The sequence below is a fragment of the Canis lupus genome, chromosome 13, assembly GCF_003254725.2.
Source record: "Canis lupus dingo isolate Sandy chromosome 13, ASM325472v2, whole genome shotgun sequence".
In the NCBI taxonomy this organism is placed as follows: domain Eukaryota; kingdom Metazoa; phylum Chordata; class Mammalia; order Carnivora; family Canidae; genus Canis; species Canis lupus.
The window spans coordinates 27,681,956-27,697,869 of NC_064255.1; the positions used below are offsets into that span (position 1 = coordinate 27,681,956).

Sequence of the window (15,914 nt, forward strand, 5' to 3'; positions counted from 1 at the left end):
GAAGAGGGAGCAACCTTGCTTCCTCCTCCTCCGTCTCCCATGCAGCCCGGACCGAGCACGCCAGGGGATGAGCAGACTGCGGGGACCGGGAGCCGGAGGAGGTTGCAGGCTTGCGACACAGATGTGACTCAGCCTGGCAAATGAGACAGAAAGCTCAGTGTTGTCAACGGCAACCCCTCCACCCCGGGCCCCGCATCCAGCCCATCTTACTGCCGATGCACCTTCCCCTCCATATCCTGGGCTTGCTCCCACACTCCTCCAGGGGCATCCACAACGGTCCTCCCGGCTTCCAGTCCTTGCCCGACACACCTAGTCCCCTTGATGCGACGCAGCCAGAGTCGTCTTTCTAAAGGACGGTGTCACAAGACTCCCCTGCCTTAAACCTCCAAAGGCTTCTCCGTGGTCTCAGGGTGAAGTCTAAGCTTCTGGACATGGCTCTTCCTGCCTCTTCTTCCAGCCTTAATACATCCCACCTCAAACATCAGGTTCCTGGCACGCGGGGTTAGTTAGATCCCGGTACAACCCAGGTTGTCTCTACCATCACATCTTTGCTTCGTTGGTTCCCTACACCTAGAATTTCCTTCCTTTCCTTTCGCTCTTTCCTAGCTAACCATCCATTATTTAATATTCAGCTCAAGGATTACACTCTTTAGCAAGGCCTCTCTGCCCCCTCCCTGCAAGGCGGGGTCAGGCACCTCTTCAAAAGCACCTAGTGATTGATGCCTTGTGTCCCCGCATGACCACATGTAACACACTGGCTCACAAGTCTCTGTGCGTGCCTGCCATCCACTCATGAACGATGATATCAGTGTGCAACACTACCGCCGGCTACTCGCAGGCACTCAATAAAGAACGAGAGGTGGGGAGGGAGAGAGGAGTGGGTTACAAATATAATAGGTGCCCAAAGAATAAGAGAGCGAATCACCACAGGAAGGACTGGGAACTGTCTTGTTCCTTCCATCCTTCTGTTCTGAACATGATCAACATGGTCTCCCTAAGCAAGGCCCCTCATGGTCCCAAAACGGCTGCCACCACTCCAGGTATCACATGCTAACCCCACCATATCCCATCGCAGGAGAGGTTATGTCTTCCTAAATGTGTCCTTTTAAGATGGAGAAAAATCTTTCTCTATCCCCCCAACCCCAGAAATTTCTCTTCTTATTTCATAGCCAGAGCTGTGTCTGATGCCCATACCTAAGCAAATCACTACCAAGGCAGGCAGGACCACAGTGGTTCACCCCTGGGGCTGGGACTGACCTCCCTTAAGCCCCTAGAGGGTAAATTTCCAAAGATTAATGTTCTGGGAGCAAGGAAAGGCAAAGGGTGCTGGATAAGCAACCAACAGTGTCTGCTACACCTTCTCACCCACTCCCCTCCAAGTATACCTTTAAAAGGGAGTGTAGTCTGCAAATACCCCACATCTCCACCCTTCTACGATTCTATTTTAGGTCCGAGGAAGTAACTGTCCTAGGAGAGGAAATTTGCAAAAGGCTATTAAAGGAAGGTCTATAAACAACACTGCAGTTGGTTTTTCTAGATCAGGAGTTCTGTGACAGGAGGGCGGACAGAGACGATTGCATTCCGGAGAGAACCCCCCGAAGCTGCTCTACTTTAACCAACTTTTACCTCTCTCCTCGAACAGATGTTTTCCTTAGACCTCCCAAAATATAACCGGCACCTTCCTACCACAAGGACTTCAGTCTGGCGAGTCTCAGCCTTGAATACCCTTCCTGACTCTCCATTCACTGAACTCCTGCTCATCCTGGACGAGTGAGCTCAGACAGCACCTCTTCCCCAGAGTTTTATGTGGCCACCTCCACCGGGATGACCATCGTCTTTCCTTTCTGATGCTCGGGGCTATTTCTCTGTAACTTTCCTATGGTGTGCACAGACATGGTCCAAAATTATAAACACAATTATATGGTCCTCTCCTAACCAACTAGGAGAAATTCTAGCACGTGAGCTTTGATTTTCTAACCTTCTGCCCTCAGTGCTTCAGCACAGGGCGGGATGTGCAGGAAAAGTTGTGCTCTGAAGACAAGACTCTTTAAAAGGAATTAGTTCCTTCATGTGTCCTCCCTCGATTGATCGCGTAAATTAGAACTCTTATCCCACTGAGAACCCACTCTCTTTTGTTTAGTATCCATGACACGTCAAGCACTAAAGCCACTTTCTATGAGTATTGCTTAATTTTAACACCATTTTTAAGACCTGCAAGCTTTTCAAAAATTTACAGAAGAGGAACGTAAAAGCTCTGAAAGGCTAAAGGGCAGACTCTCCCAAGGCCACGCGAGGAATTGGAGCGTGAAATTCAAATTCAAGTCTTCAGAGGCAATATTGCATCATGGTCAAGAGTGTGGGCACCGAACATAGATCCTTTTGCTTCAAGTCCTATTACCCATGAGCTATAAGACCTTATAGAAGTTAGGGCCCGTGTACCTGTTTCCTTGCATATAAAATGGGGATTAAAAACAGTGCTCACCCCCAACAAAAAAAATCAGTGCCATTTTATCGGGTTAATATGAGGATTAAATGAGCTTATATAGTTAAACTGCTTAGAATAGTACTTGAGGTGTGTTAATGCACAATAAATATTAGCTCTTCTTATTGATTCTAAGCCCAGTGGTTTTCACATTGCATCATGACAAATGCCTCTATCCTCCACCCACCAACACTTCAGGCAGGAAAGAGGGACGTGGCCAAAGGACAGACACCAGAGAGATCATGAGTTCCACCATCCAGAGGAGCAGCTTCAGAGAACAGGGGGTCAAAGGTCATGAGGGCAACACAATGCACAGATTCATCCTGCTTTTCTCAGGGGCACCTGGGCCCTCATTTGTAGGGTCCCTGGGGGAGCTTCTAGGGGAAGGACATCGCACGAGATACGTGTCAGCTCAGCACCCAAATGTCCAACTACTGACTATACAACAAAGAACCACCCCTTAGTTTGAGAACAAGGTTTGAGGACTTAAAATGCTTGCTACCCTTCCCCAGAAAAACCAGTGCCCGTAGTGGTTGTCAGGCCAGCTGGAGTCTCTGGTTTTTTTTGTTTTTTTCAAAGATTTTATTTATTTTTTCATGAGAGACAGAGAGAGAGAGAGGCAGAGACACAGGCAGAGGGAGAAGCAGGCTCCTCCCGGGGAGCCTGATGCAAGACTCGATCCCAGGACCCAGGATCACACCCTGACCCAAAGGGAGATGCTCAACCACTGAGCCACCCAGGGGTCCCCGGAGGGAGTCTCCAAAGCAAGGTGGCCTTGGAGGATACACTGCCCCACAGGCCTTGAAGACAAGAAAAAGGCTTCACCCTCCAAAGCCCCCACCTCCCAACTCTTGCTCCCACTATAACCGGGCCAGGAGCTACTGCCTTTATGCGGGTGAGAAAGTGTGATTCCGAGAGGGGAGTGGCGCTCGTAAAGGTCCCCTAATAGTCAATATCTGTCCTTGGACTAGAACTCGGAACTCTGAGTCACTATTCAGCACTACTTTTCACGATCTTATTCTGTCTTCTGCATTGGTCATTTGCCTTCTGCAGCCACCTAATTTCCTTTCTTGCTCCCTCCCATTCTTCCTAACTGCTTGCTATCTGCTCTGTGCTGCGGGTTACAAGGAGGGACGGGCATCTTAAGACCCAGCCCCAACTTGCCAAGGCAAACCCACAGGCAGTGCTCAGTGAGGACTTCCTCATCTGAATTAAATCTCTTTGTTGCTACTGGTCTCATATGGGGATTCTGGTTTTCTTTTCTCAAAATGGCCATTCTTACCTTCTTGTAAATGTTCTTCCTTCCTAGTCTGAAAAAGAAGACTGACGATAAGCCGGCCGGTCTCTGCTTGGCATCTACAGAATGAAAGGAGAGCTGAGACCCCTCTACAAAGCTAGGACCCCCACAGGGACCCCAGCCTCCTCTGAAAGCCTGAACCATTCCCCTTTCCAGTGCAGAGAAATGGCAAAGGAGCTTGTGTCTACCTCAGGGTCTGAGTGGGGGAGAAAGCTCCTGTGCAAATGTTAAAGCCCTAATTATGGGCGTAGAGCCCAAACCTCCACCTCCAGTCTGGTGTTAAACATCTCAGGCCCTAAAGCTACCACTTGTCTGGAATCCAGGAAAACCTTGGAGCCTCTACTGAAGCATAAAACCACTCTGCAGAGACACCTGTGCTATCCAGGAGAGGTGAGCCTCAAGAACATGAACCACCATGCCCCCTCCAAACCAGAAGATCCAGGAAATGCAAACTGGTTCCCTTAGAATGAATGTAATAGGTCAACTCGAAAAAGAATGTCAGTACATTTAAAACAAAGGTATGAAGTAAGGAAGAGAAACCCTAATGAAAGAAAAAGACAAAAGGACTAAGGGCCAGGATGATCTGAAAGAGAACCAACGAGAGTTTCTAAAAGTAAAACATAAAGCCGTTAAAAATAAAAGCTCAATGATGAAGAAATTCAACAAATGTGGCAACGTTGCTGAATAACTAAAGCCAAGACACTTGACTCAGGCTCCCTGGTCACCACCTGCCATTGCTGGTGGTGCCAGGATGGAGGGGTTGAGGCGCTCAATCTGAGGGAGCGGCAACCATGTGAACAAACACGCTTCCACACGAGCTGGCTGTCGTGACGCTCCTGTTTATGGAATCCCTGCAAAGGATGCTTTTCCGACATTATCTCAGTTGGGTAGAGAAAGTGCGAGAGCAGAAGGAAAGGCAGGGTCAGAGGCAGGCCTTGGCGTCCTCGGGTTTCCTGTCCACTGACTGTGCTTTGGAGCTACCCTCGATCTGTCAAGGTCACAATCACAAAGGAATGGTCGAGCACTCTTTTTTTTCTCCCATCTGCAAAAACTTCTGTGCTTGGAAATAATTGCAAGATTGAGAATAGTGCCAAGAGCCCCCATTAGCCCTCCACGGAGCAGCTTACCTATAGTTAACATTCCACTCTATGAGCTTTCTCCTTCTCTTCCCCGTCACTCGTACTAATTTTTACAATATCTGGCATTTTTTTCTGAGCGGTTTGAGGACAAGTTGCATGTGTCATGGGTTCTGACTAGAGCCCTCTTTCCACCTTTCTGCTGGCAAAGATAATTATTTCCGTACATAGTGACAACACAGGCACACAGTGGTGCTGCACACAGGTGGAGTCTCACAGAGGCACAAGTCCAGCTGGGGAAACTCACACTTGGTTTCTTTTTCTTTTTTTTTTTTTGAAGTTTTATTTTTTTTATTGGAGTACAATTTGCCAACATATAGCATAAGACCCAGCGCTCATCACACTTGGTTTTGATGAGGGAAATGCAAGCCATTCCCCAGAAGCCACAGCAGGCGCTGTCTCGGCTCCCTCCTTCCTGCTCTGCCCACGGAGGAGGAGGATCTGCACCCAGCGTGGGCCCTGGGCGCATCTGGGGGAAGTGAGGATGGGGAAGTGAGGACGGGCATGCACGCTTCTTTGTCCCAAGTGTCACCAGACTCCGGTGGTGGAGGGATCCCAAGACACTGCTCTATCACCCTTCTGTTTTTCTAACTCGGTGCCTTTCGCATTTCCTGACTTAGAGCCGTAAAGGAAGAGGAAATGCCAAAAATATTACAAGATGAGTTAGTTTGTGGCATTTCCAAGGATGGGGACTGACGCTCCTGGCAGGGGAAGCTCAGGCAGTCGGCAACCTCGGCCGCCGAGCATCCCAGCACGCCAGTGGCCAGCAGGGGTCATGTGGCTCTCTGAAACACTGAAGGTCTGGGGGAAGCCGTTTGTTTCTGGGGAGCATCCGGGACAGGAGCCCATTTTCTCCAAATAACCAAGAGGATGTGAGAAATCTGGCCTCAATTACTCCCTGACTGCGATGTGGCTCCAGTCAACCCATCGTGGTGTGCTTGCCTCACTCTCAGAAGATGGGGCCACCTGACGCACACCAACCACCAGGCCAGGCCTCCAGTTACTTTTTCCCCTAGCGGTTCAAATGGATGTGTCCTGATGGAACCACATGCTATCTCCTGGGTGCTCTTGTGGCCTGCTTTGGGAACAGGGCTGGCTGAGGCTGGGGACACTAGCTGTGGCTCTGGAACTGGAGGTTTCAGCTGCATAAAAGATACACACAGTGCTAGGATTCACATTGTGCCGCAAAATCCACCACCGCGTACTCAGAGTATCAACCCTTCACGGCCCTCAGCCCCTTCCTTCCTTTTCCTTTTTTAAAAGATTTATTTATTTGAAAGAGAGAGAGAAAGAGTGTGAGAGAGAGAGAGCATGAGCATGAGCAGGGCAGAGAGGGAGAAGCAGGCTCCCCAGTGAGCAGGGAGCCTGATGCAGGGCACAATCCCAGGACCCCAGGACCATGACCTGAGCCAAAATCAAGGGTTGGATGCTTCACCAACTGAGCCACCCAGGCACCCCAAGAAGTTGGATTTAAATTATCCATAAGGCAGGGTGAGAAGAATTAGTGTCCCTGGATTGAAAGTGAACAGTTTGGCCTACAGCCCAAAGAGAGCACAGTGACATGAATCCTCAATTTTCATGGAAAGCTGGGCAAGGAGGCAAGCTTGCATGAAATAATAAATAGTTGAGAGGACAGTGAAGATGGGAATGGAGCCTGACCCCAGGGCTCCCATAATACCTTCCCTTACCAGCCCCCAAAGATGTCTATATCCTAATCCCCAGGAGGTGCAAATATATTAGCTTACATGGGGTATGTGGCAATAGGGAATTAAGAGGGAAGATGGGATTAAGGTTGCTAATGACTGGACCTTAAAATAGGGAGAGTATTCTGGATTCTACCGGTGGCCCGATATACTCAAAAGCCTCCTTAAAAGTGGAACAGGGAGCCAGAAGAGAGAACCAGAAAGATGGTAGCATGAGGACTCAGACCAACACTGCCAGCTTTGAAGATAGAGGAAGGAGACCAAAGGCCAACGTATGTAGGAAGCTTCTAGAAGCTGGAAAAGGCAAGGAAACCAGTTCTTTCCCTGGGGCCTCCTCTTCTTGAATCTTCCCTGTTCCCTCTGGAGGGAAGCTTTCCTAGAGGTTCCAGAAAGAACAGGGCCCTGCCACCACGCTAATTTTGGCCCAAGGAGATGCGTTTCAGACTTCGGACCTCCAGCACTGTTAAGACAATAAATCTGTGTTGTTTAATCTACTAAGTTTGTGGTCATTACAGCAGGAAGAGGAGACTAATACGCCATTTATCATTATATTTATCCAATTTAACGTACTTTGTATTTATATGCCTCTCCATCACTCCCAATAATAATAATAATAGCAGCTAGCATTTGTTGAGCACTTACCATGTGAGAGGGCCTGCACTGAGTTTTTCTTAAACATAAGATACTATAAAAAGTAACTTAGTTAAATACTACCATGAGAGTAAACATAGGGATCTGGTGGCTGGGGGGGATCTGGGGGCTGGGGGGATCTGGGGGTGTCCTCAAGGAGATAAAGACACGAGTATTTTTTTCAAAGATGAGTAGGAGTTAGGCTGAGAGAGAGGAAGAACATCCCAGGCATGAGGAAGAACATAAGCAGACCCTTGGAGAAATGAAACAGTAGGGCGTGTGCTGGCAAGCACTTGGGTGGCTCAGCTGCAGCCTGACAATTTCCACGTCAGGGTCTCTGGTCTAGAGGCATCCTCTGAGGTCCGAAGCCACACGCCCTCCTGTCTGCCCTTAGTCTCCACCTGGATGCCTCCTAGACATCTCCTGCTCAGCACGGCCAACACGGAGCCTGATTTTCTCCGGAACGTATGCCCCCTTTCTTCTTCCCCGTCTTCCCAAAGGACACCCAGCTGTTCATGCCAGAACCCAGGGGTCATCCTCAAGTCCCTCCCCACCCTCACCCCTATTTAATCCATCACCAAAATAATAATAATAATAATAATAATAATAATCCCTCACCAAATCTCATCAGTTCTATCTCCGGGTTCTAACCAGATCACATGCACTACTTACTTCCCTCTGCCTCCACTGGTCTAAGCCACCACCAGCTTTTCTGGATTTGTGCAATGGCCCCCTAACTGCCTAGCTGGCCTTGGTGCTTTCCACTCTGCCATCTGTGATCAACTCTTCATAAAGCAGCGAAAGTGACCTCTTAAAAATGTCAATCAGATCCCACACTGGAGCCAAAGATCAGTCCTACATCCCTCTGTACTTGAGGGGGGAGGGGGGAACGACACCTCCCCAGCATGGCTAAGAACCTGCCTCTCTCTGAAACCTCACCTTGTGCTGTTTTCCCCATTGCTCCTTTACACTCTGCCCCCCAACCCTCCACCACTACCAGCACCCCGGACTCCCCTTCCTCCCAGGAACACATTCAGCTCTTTCATGCGCATTCTGATCCCTCTGCCTGGAATGCTCTTTCCCTGCAAACTCTCTGCCCAGTTTCTTCTCAAGTCTTCAGTCTCAGAGAGGCCTTTCCCTAGCAAAACTTGGACCACTCCCATTTCCACCCCCACCCCACTTGGCTTTGGTCATGATTTTGAAAACAAGAATCACAATCTTTCATCTGAGCTGCTTTGTTTGGCCTAGCCCCTCCACCAGAATGCAAGCTCCATGAGGGCGGGGCCGGGCCTATCTTGCTCGGCTGCGCAGTATCCTCAGGACTTTTATCGGGTGCTAGCACAGAGCAGGTGCTCAAATACAAGCTTGCTGAACTGACTAACCAAAAGAGCAAGTGTGAAGCTGACACCAAAGGATGAGGCTGGAAACAGAAGGCCTTGAACACAGGGTCCTATTCATCTTTGCAGGACTGGCACCTCCCACGGGGGAGCCACTTAGCAAACGGGGACTGGATGAATGAAAGAATGAGTCAATTCCAGATGAATCTGAAAAGTGGCATCCTTTCTGGGCAAGGCTCCCAAAGGAGTTCCCTCTCCTCCTTGGGACTTCTTGGCAGGTGACACGCCTAGGGCATCGAGCAAGTGCTCAATACTTGTTAGCTGTCCTTATCACCACTGCTTTACATGGGGATCACTTGGGCATCCTACAGAAAAGACTTCTTTTCGGCCCATGCCAAGTATAGCGACTGGGAGAGAACGGTGAGGAAACAAGAGAGGGAAAAATGAGAACGGGGTAGCAGGACCCAGTCAAAACCCCAAGTGAGAACCGGCAGGGAAAATTCAGTAACAACACTATTCCAGGTAACGTGAATCTCCTTTTCCCTTTAGACGTCAGCCCAGTGGGTGCAGCCGGGAGATGCCAGCTGGGAGGTGGGTCCTCACCAGAGGCGAGGGAGGGCCCCATTTGGATGCACACATTCGTTTTGGGGCCTGCAAGTCTCTGACTGATTTTGAAAATCTGGCTCCCTGTGGCTGGTGAGAGGTGGAGAGAATTTCAATTTCCTTCACCAAATGGCAAGCCTGCGAACAAGTCCTTTCTCTCCGACATTATCACATACTAAAAATGAAAAACCAGCCACTCGGAGCTCTCCTAAGTAGAAAAATAGACGGGCTGCTTAGCTCACCAGATACCGGAGGGCTGAGAATCAAGTCCAGGGAACATCATGCGGGTATATTTCGTGCTAGGATACCACCCTTTTTTTTGGACTTAGGACTTGCTATTTTTCACAAAAGAATGGGATAGAGAAAAGTAATTCCCTATGTAATAAGCCACCCATTTTAGGTTTCAACTCCATTTGGTGGCTGAACAGTACGGGGCTAGGGATTTTTTTTTTTAACTCACTCTCAAAATACAGAGTTTGAGATAGCCACACATCTCAAAAACAGCAGCAGTAATAGGACAGAACAAGGGAAGGAGTAAAACAACAACGGTTATAATGCAAATAAGACATATTCCCAAATGTCTCATGGCTCTCAGACCAGAAACTGCCACAGCGAAGGGAGCACTGGACTGGGAGTCCGAAGGCCGCCCAGGCCACCTGGGGCAAGTGCCTGACATGCCTGACAACACGGGGCTGAAACAGTCGTTAAGGGAAACCCTTTCTCTTTCTAAACCGTGCGGATTTGCTGTTTTCCAAAAAACCTCCATCTTTTGGCTGAACAGTCGACAGACCTCCCATCACAAACCAGAAAAGGCCTTGGGGTGCAGGGTTCAGCAGAGAGAAAACAGGTCTCAAAACCAATGGTGTCTCACCAGCCCAACACTGCTCAGCGGCCCTGGCCCCGCTGTCATCCCAGAACCCAGCGTCCTGCCCAGACAACCTGACCGAAATCTACGCAAGAAGTGGAACAAAGTTCTTGCTCTTTCTTTCAGATGCGCGCAGGGAAACGGCGGAGAACACGCTGCAGACCACGGGAGGGTTTCCATCCATCCATCCGTCCGTCCGTCCATCCATCCATCCGTCCATCCGTCCATCCATCCACCCCCCACCCCTGCGCTCCCGGAATGAATCAATCCTCTAAGTGAGGAGCCCGCTCTAGGAACGCCCCAGAAAAACTCCCGGGATTGTAGGAAAACCGCAGGATCCCAGACACGCCGGCGAGTTTCTTTTATTCTTTTCAAACTTCACGTCGCGCCTCCGAAAATGCAGCAGGTCCCCAAATGCTACGCGCGGGAAACACACAAGCCCTTTCCGGGGTTCCCGCCAGCCATCCCCGAGCCCCCCGGCTGCGAATCTCCAGCCCCCCAAGCCTCCCAAGCCCCCCACTCCCCCCGCTTCGTTTCGTCTCCCTTGCTTTAAAAAAGCCCAGGGGCCTGGGGCCTGCGGGGCCGGGGTGGTGGTGGGGATGGGGATGGGGATGGGGATGGGGATGGGGATGGATGGGGAGGGGGATGGATGGGGAGGGGGGCCCGGGCCGCCTTCCCAGGAACGCGGGGAACTTTCCTCCTTCGCCCCGAGAGACAAAGCCGGGCGCCGCGGGGCCCCGGAGCCTCCCGGGAGGGCGCCCCCCTGCAGCCCGCGCCCTCCCCGCGCCCTCCCGCGCCCTCCCCGCGCCCGGGGCGCACCGCCGGGGGCGCAGCGCGCAGCCCCAGCCCGCCGCCTGCGGGGCGCGGACGAGCCCGACTCACCGGGACCGGGACCGGGCGGGCCGTGGGCATCATTCCATGGCTGGCGCGCGCCGCAGCCCCGGGCGGGCGCGGGCGGCCCTGCGGACGGAGGGCGGCGGCGGCCGGGAGGCGCGGGAGCCGAGCGCGGCGCAGGAAGGGGCGGGCGACCATGTGCCGGGGGAGGAGGCCGCGGCGGCGCGGGCGCTCGGGCCGCAGGAAATCCCAGCACTTCGACAGGAAATCGGAATCCTGACTAAGCATTCCCGGCCCGCGCCGGGGGCTCCCGCCTCGCTTAACCCTTGGCCCGCCGGCCCGGGGCGGGGTGGGGGTGGGGGTGGGGGGGTGGGGGTGGGGGTGTCCTCCCGCCCGCCTGCTGCGCGCCCCCGCCTGCTGCGCGCACGGAGGTGCAGGGGCCGGGAGGTGCTCAGTCGGAACCTTGGCCTTGGCGGGCCCCCCACCTGCGCCCCGATCCAGGAGGGTCCCTGCCCTTCCCGGGCCCGCGGAGACCCGGCTTGCCACCTCCCTGCCGTCCCTGCCCCTGTTTGCAACACTTTACCTGGCTGCCCCCCCCTTTCAGAGCTCCCCCTTTGCTAATTTCATTTGCGTCCAAGGGCAGGGGGCAGGGATGTTCTCTATCAGGAGAGTAGGGACAGTAAACTGGATGTCAGACCCTGAGGCCGGTGAGAATCTGGTTTTTGCCTTTTTTTTTTTTTTTTTTTTTTGGTTTTGTTTTGTTTTCCTGGCTGTGTTCCCTTAGGTAAGTCACCTAACTCCTCTGGGCCTCCGTGTCCTCAACCGTGAAGTGAGCTGGTAATACTACCCTCTCCCAGGTTTGATTTGGAAATCAGATGTTCAGACGGGACCTGGCACTTTTTGTAAATGCTCACACCGAGGATTATTAACCATGGGAGACCTCTGAGAAAGGCAGGTTTTAACTCGGGGCAAGCGTGCTGGGCCTGTCTGTGTCCGCTTAGGAAGCCTTAGGATTTCATTTTCTTCCTAATCACCGAGTGATTATTTGTCTTTCTTTGCAGCGTTTGAGAAACTGCTTTCTGCAGACCCCCTTCTGGTGAAATACGAAACTCACAAATCTCACGGAATTTGGGGCTTTTGCTCTTAACCCAGGAGTCTGGACGTTTGTGGGGGTTTCTTTAAAAGTCAGGAGAGGAAAAAAAATACCTAAAAATAAAAGTCAGGAGAGGCTTCAGGAAGCTTGAGAAAAGCAAAGTAAATCTCTGACCAGTCAGGCCACAACTGGGCAGCAGGGGGTGAGGGGTGGGGGAGGTGGGGGGAATGATTCTCTGTGGTTTCCCACAGGCATGGGGAAACCGCATTTAGGCGTTTCTACCTGGAGGATGCAGCTTGGTGGCTTTGCTGTAAGTCTTTCAAATTCCTTTGAAACCCAGTCAGACTTTGAAGAGGGAACAACATGCCCCTGAGTGAAAACAGAAGCTTGAAATGAACTTGCCGGGAACAGAAAATTGAGTGTCAGCTCCTCCGCTCCACGTCAGTTCTAGATGCAAGATCGTCTCTCTCCTGCAACAGTTTTTCCGGGGTCAGAAGCCGTGAGACCAACTCTGGGCTTGGCACCAGGAGCATAGGGTCCTGCCCCAGGCCCTTTGCAGCTGCTGTTCCCTCCGCCTGGAAGACTCTGCACGTGGCTGTTCTTGGCACTCAGCTCACAGCTCAGAAGTCAGCTCCTCAGAGGGGGCTTTCCCCGGCCACCTGGTCAACTTGTCTTTGGCATCCGCTTCCACCCCTACCTCTCCCGCACATTGCAGGCCCTGTTCATTGCTTCAGAGCCCCTGCCACTCCTTAATTGATCCTATTTGGCTGCTTATTTATCATCTGTCTCCCCCTGCGTGGGCAAGCTGCACCAGAGCGGGCTGCAGCCGTCTCCACCACTCTTGCATGCCAGTGCCAGGAAGAGAGTAGCTGGCCCACAGGAGACCCTCCCCAAAGTCATGTCACATGAATGAAAGGGGCAAACAAGATTAGAGTGACTGGTTCACTCTGTCCCTTAGCATCCTGTATCTTCCGCTTTGATGGGGAGGCGCTCAGATGAGAAAGCCCAGTGTAATGGAAGAAGCACTAGACGGCTTTATTAATGCTTCTGGAAAATTAAAGGCATAAGTAATTAAGACTGTCAGATGACGTAACTGCAGTCTCCTTGGGACAGTCCCAGTTAACTCTTCACTCCTTTGTGCTCCCCACCCCCCCCACCCCCCGCACTTCTGTTCCTTTAAGGCACATATTTATCACATCATATGCTCGCTGGGTGAGCCCTCTCTTAAGTCCCATGGCAAGTATAAGTGTATTATTATCTAAGTATGTGTTAACTTTGGGGGTGACTGGGTGACGGGCACTGAGGGGAGCACTTGACGGATGAGCACTGGGTGTTATTCTGTATGTTGGCAAATTGAACACCAATAAAAAATAAAGTTATTATTAAAAAAAAAGTCCCATGGCAAACTCTTTGACTTGGAGGGAGAGGAAAGGAGTCTGTATTTATTGACCGCATACTCTGAGTGGGGCCCTGAGCAAGATGAACTTGAATTCATTAAAAGGCATTCGTTAAATGCCTGTAATGTGCTCAAAAAACTTCTGGGCACTAGATCTGCAGAGATGAGCTATTCTTGCTCTCCAAGGAAGATAGACCAGGAGGTTCTATTTAGGAAGCAGGGAGAGGATTCCTCTCCTAGAGGTATGCCCAAGGGACCCCGGGGGCTATAGAGAGCATGGGAAGGGTTCCTAAGTCAGCATGGGGGGGCGGGGTGTATCTTAGCAGCTTTGGCTGCTGTAACAATACCACAGACAAGGTGACTTATGAACAACACAGAGAGACACCCGGGTGGCTCAGTCGGTGAAGCATCTGCCTTCCTTTGGCTCAGGTCATGATCCCGGGGTCCTGGGATAGAGTCCTGCATCAGGCTCCCTGCTCAGTGGGGAGCCTGCTTCTCCTTCTCCTCCTCCCTGCTCGTGCTCTCTCGCACTATCTCTGTGTCTCATAAACAAACAAACAAATAAAATCTTTATACACACACATACACAAATTCATATCTCACAGTTTCAAAGGCCGGGAAGTCCAAGATAGGTCCGAACAGATTCGGTGTCTGGTGAGAACCCATTTCCTAGTTCATAGATGGTGCCAAAGTGCTTTTGGCACAGTTCCTCAGGGATCTCCAATGGAATTGGGTCCACTTGCCCCCTAATAGTAATCCACCAGTTAATAGTCCACTTTTTTTTTAAGATTGTGTTTATTCATGAGAGACACAGAGAGAGAGAAAGGGGCAGAGACACAGGCAGAGGGAGAAGCAGTCTCCATGCAAGGAGCCCGACGTGGGACTCCATCCCGGGTCTCCAGGATCAGGCCCTGGGCTTAAGGCGGCGCTAAACCGCTGAGCCATCCGGGCTGCCCATTAATCCACTCTTTATGCCTTTTGTCTCTTTCCTCTCTTTCTCGCTCATTCATTCTCCCTGGGACCAATCACCTCCCAAATAAAGTAGCTGCACACAATTCCTTATCTCAGAGTTTATTTCTGGGGGAGCCCAATCCAGGGCAACATTCCTTCGTTTATTCACAGATTTGTTCCCCAGGCACCCCCTATATGCCCGAGCAAAAACGGAGCACAAGTATGGGCACATAATATAGTTGTACGAGGTTCAGCATGGTCTGAGCAAAAGTGCATGTTCAGACACAGAAAGCAATGAGACTGAAAAGCTTTGTACCATTTTACAGTTGAGGAAACTGAGGCACAGAAGTGTTCGGTAACTGGCCCAAGGCTAAACGTGCACAGAGGAGCTTTGGAGTTCAGGCTTTTAACCACCACCCTATACTGCGTCTCCTGATGGTTAAAGCTATGGGTGCGAGCTGTGGGTGAATTCGCTCAAGTGGAATGTGTGGACCAAGAAGATAGTGGGATCAGGCTTGACCTCTGAGAGGCACCGTAGACGGAGGAAGAGGTGTTTCCAAGGGAGGCTGAGACAGAGGAGCCTAGAAGGGGAGTGGAAGGAAAGCCAAGGATAAGGGAAGAAATTTCGTCAAAGGTAAGAAATGGCCAACACTCAGATGCCCCAGAAAGTTGAGTCATTTAAGGATTGGAAAGCAGGTATGCATTTTATTGGACAATTAGAAGGCTGATAACTTTTGCCAGAGCTGTTTCAATGGAGTACAGGGATTGGAAGCCAGATTGCAGTGGGTTGAGGAGCGAGTGGGAGATAGCAAGTGTAGACAACTCTTTTCAGAAACAAGGCTGTCTATAGCTAGTGGGAGGTGAGGGTGGAGGATTCTGTAAAGACGGGTGGGCGAGTGAGCATCTGTGGTTGATGGGAAGGTCCCAGGAGAGTGGGAGAGGGCGCACTGGTGGAACAGGCGCTGAGGATGAGGAGGGGCGGGAGGGGGAGGTGAGTGGGACAGGGACGGGACCGCCTCGTCCACTGGAGCAGAGGGTCAGGGGCTAAGGACGGACCCAGTCCCACGGTGAGCTGACCTCGGATTCCTCAACCAGGGGTTAGGTGGGCTCTTAAGGCCCCCTCATTTAATTCCTCCTGACATTCATGCACTGGGTGAGAATAATCCATTCCAATGTGGATGAATACAAAGTGACTTCAGCCCCATAACTGGAAAAGAAATGGCACGGGAGGCTGTTTTGGCCCAAAGTAGGTAAGCTGAGTGGCAAAGGGGAGGATGAGCAGGGAAGATTTGGGGAGCCAGAACAGGCACAGCTTGATGACTGAAGGTTGGAAGGAGAGTGGGGGGCGGTGGTGAGAACACGGGAGGGGGCCAATGGTGCTCACCTGTGAGGGGGAGGGTGGTATTTTTAACCATGATAAAGAGCATGGGAGGGGAGGGGTTCAAGGTGGAAGATAATGAGTTCCTGTTTGTGCTTTGTGCTGGGAAGGCAGTGTGGGTGGTGGGTAAGAGTTAGCAGCTTTGCCTGGGGTATGGGGAGGCGGTGGGCTTGAGGGTGGTGGGAAGAGGGAGGCAGGGGGACCTGCGC

General features: G+C 51.4%; 1 protein-coding gene across 4 annotated transcripts in view; it reads right to left on the reverse strand.

The window, feature by feature from the left end:
- ASAP1 (ArfGAP with SH3 domain, ankyrin repeat and PH domain 1) overlaps window positions 1-11,124 on the reverse strand; it is a 357,813-nt gene extending 346,689 nt beyond the window's left edge. For 2 of the 4 annotated variants that reach the window (XM_049092733.1, XM_049092730.1), the window contains exon 1: window positions 10,936-11,123. The gene's annotated coding sequence lies outside the window, so the exon portion shown is untranslated. Of the gene's footprint in view, window positions 1-3,764; window positions 3,839-10,935 lie in introns of all 4 variants that reach the window. The other 2 variants (XM_049092731.1, XM_049092734.1) reach the window with 2 other exon arrangements.
- Between the last annotated feature and the right edge of the window lie 4,790 nt (window positions 11,125-15,914).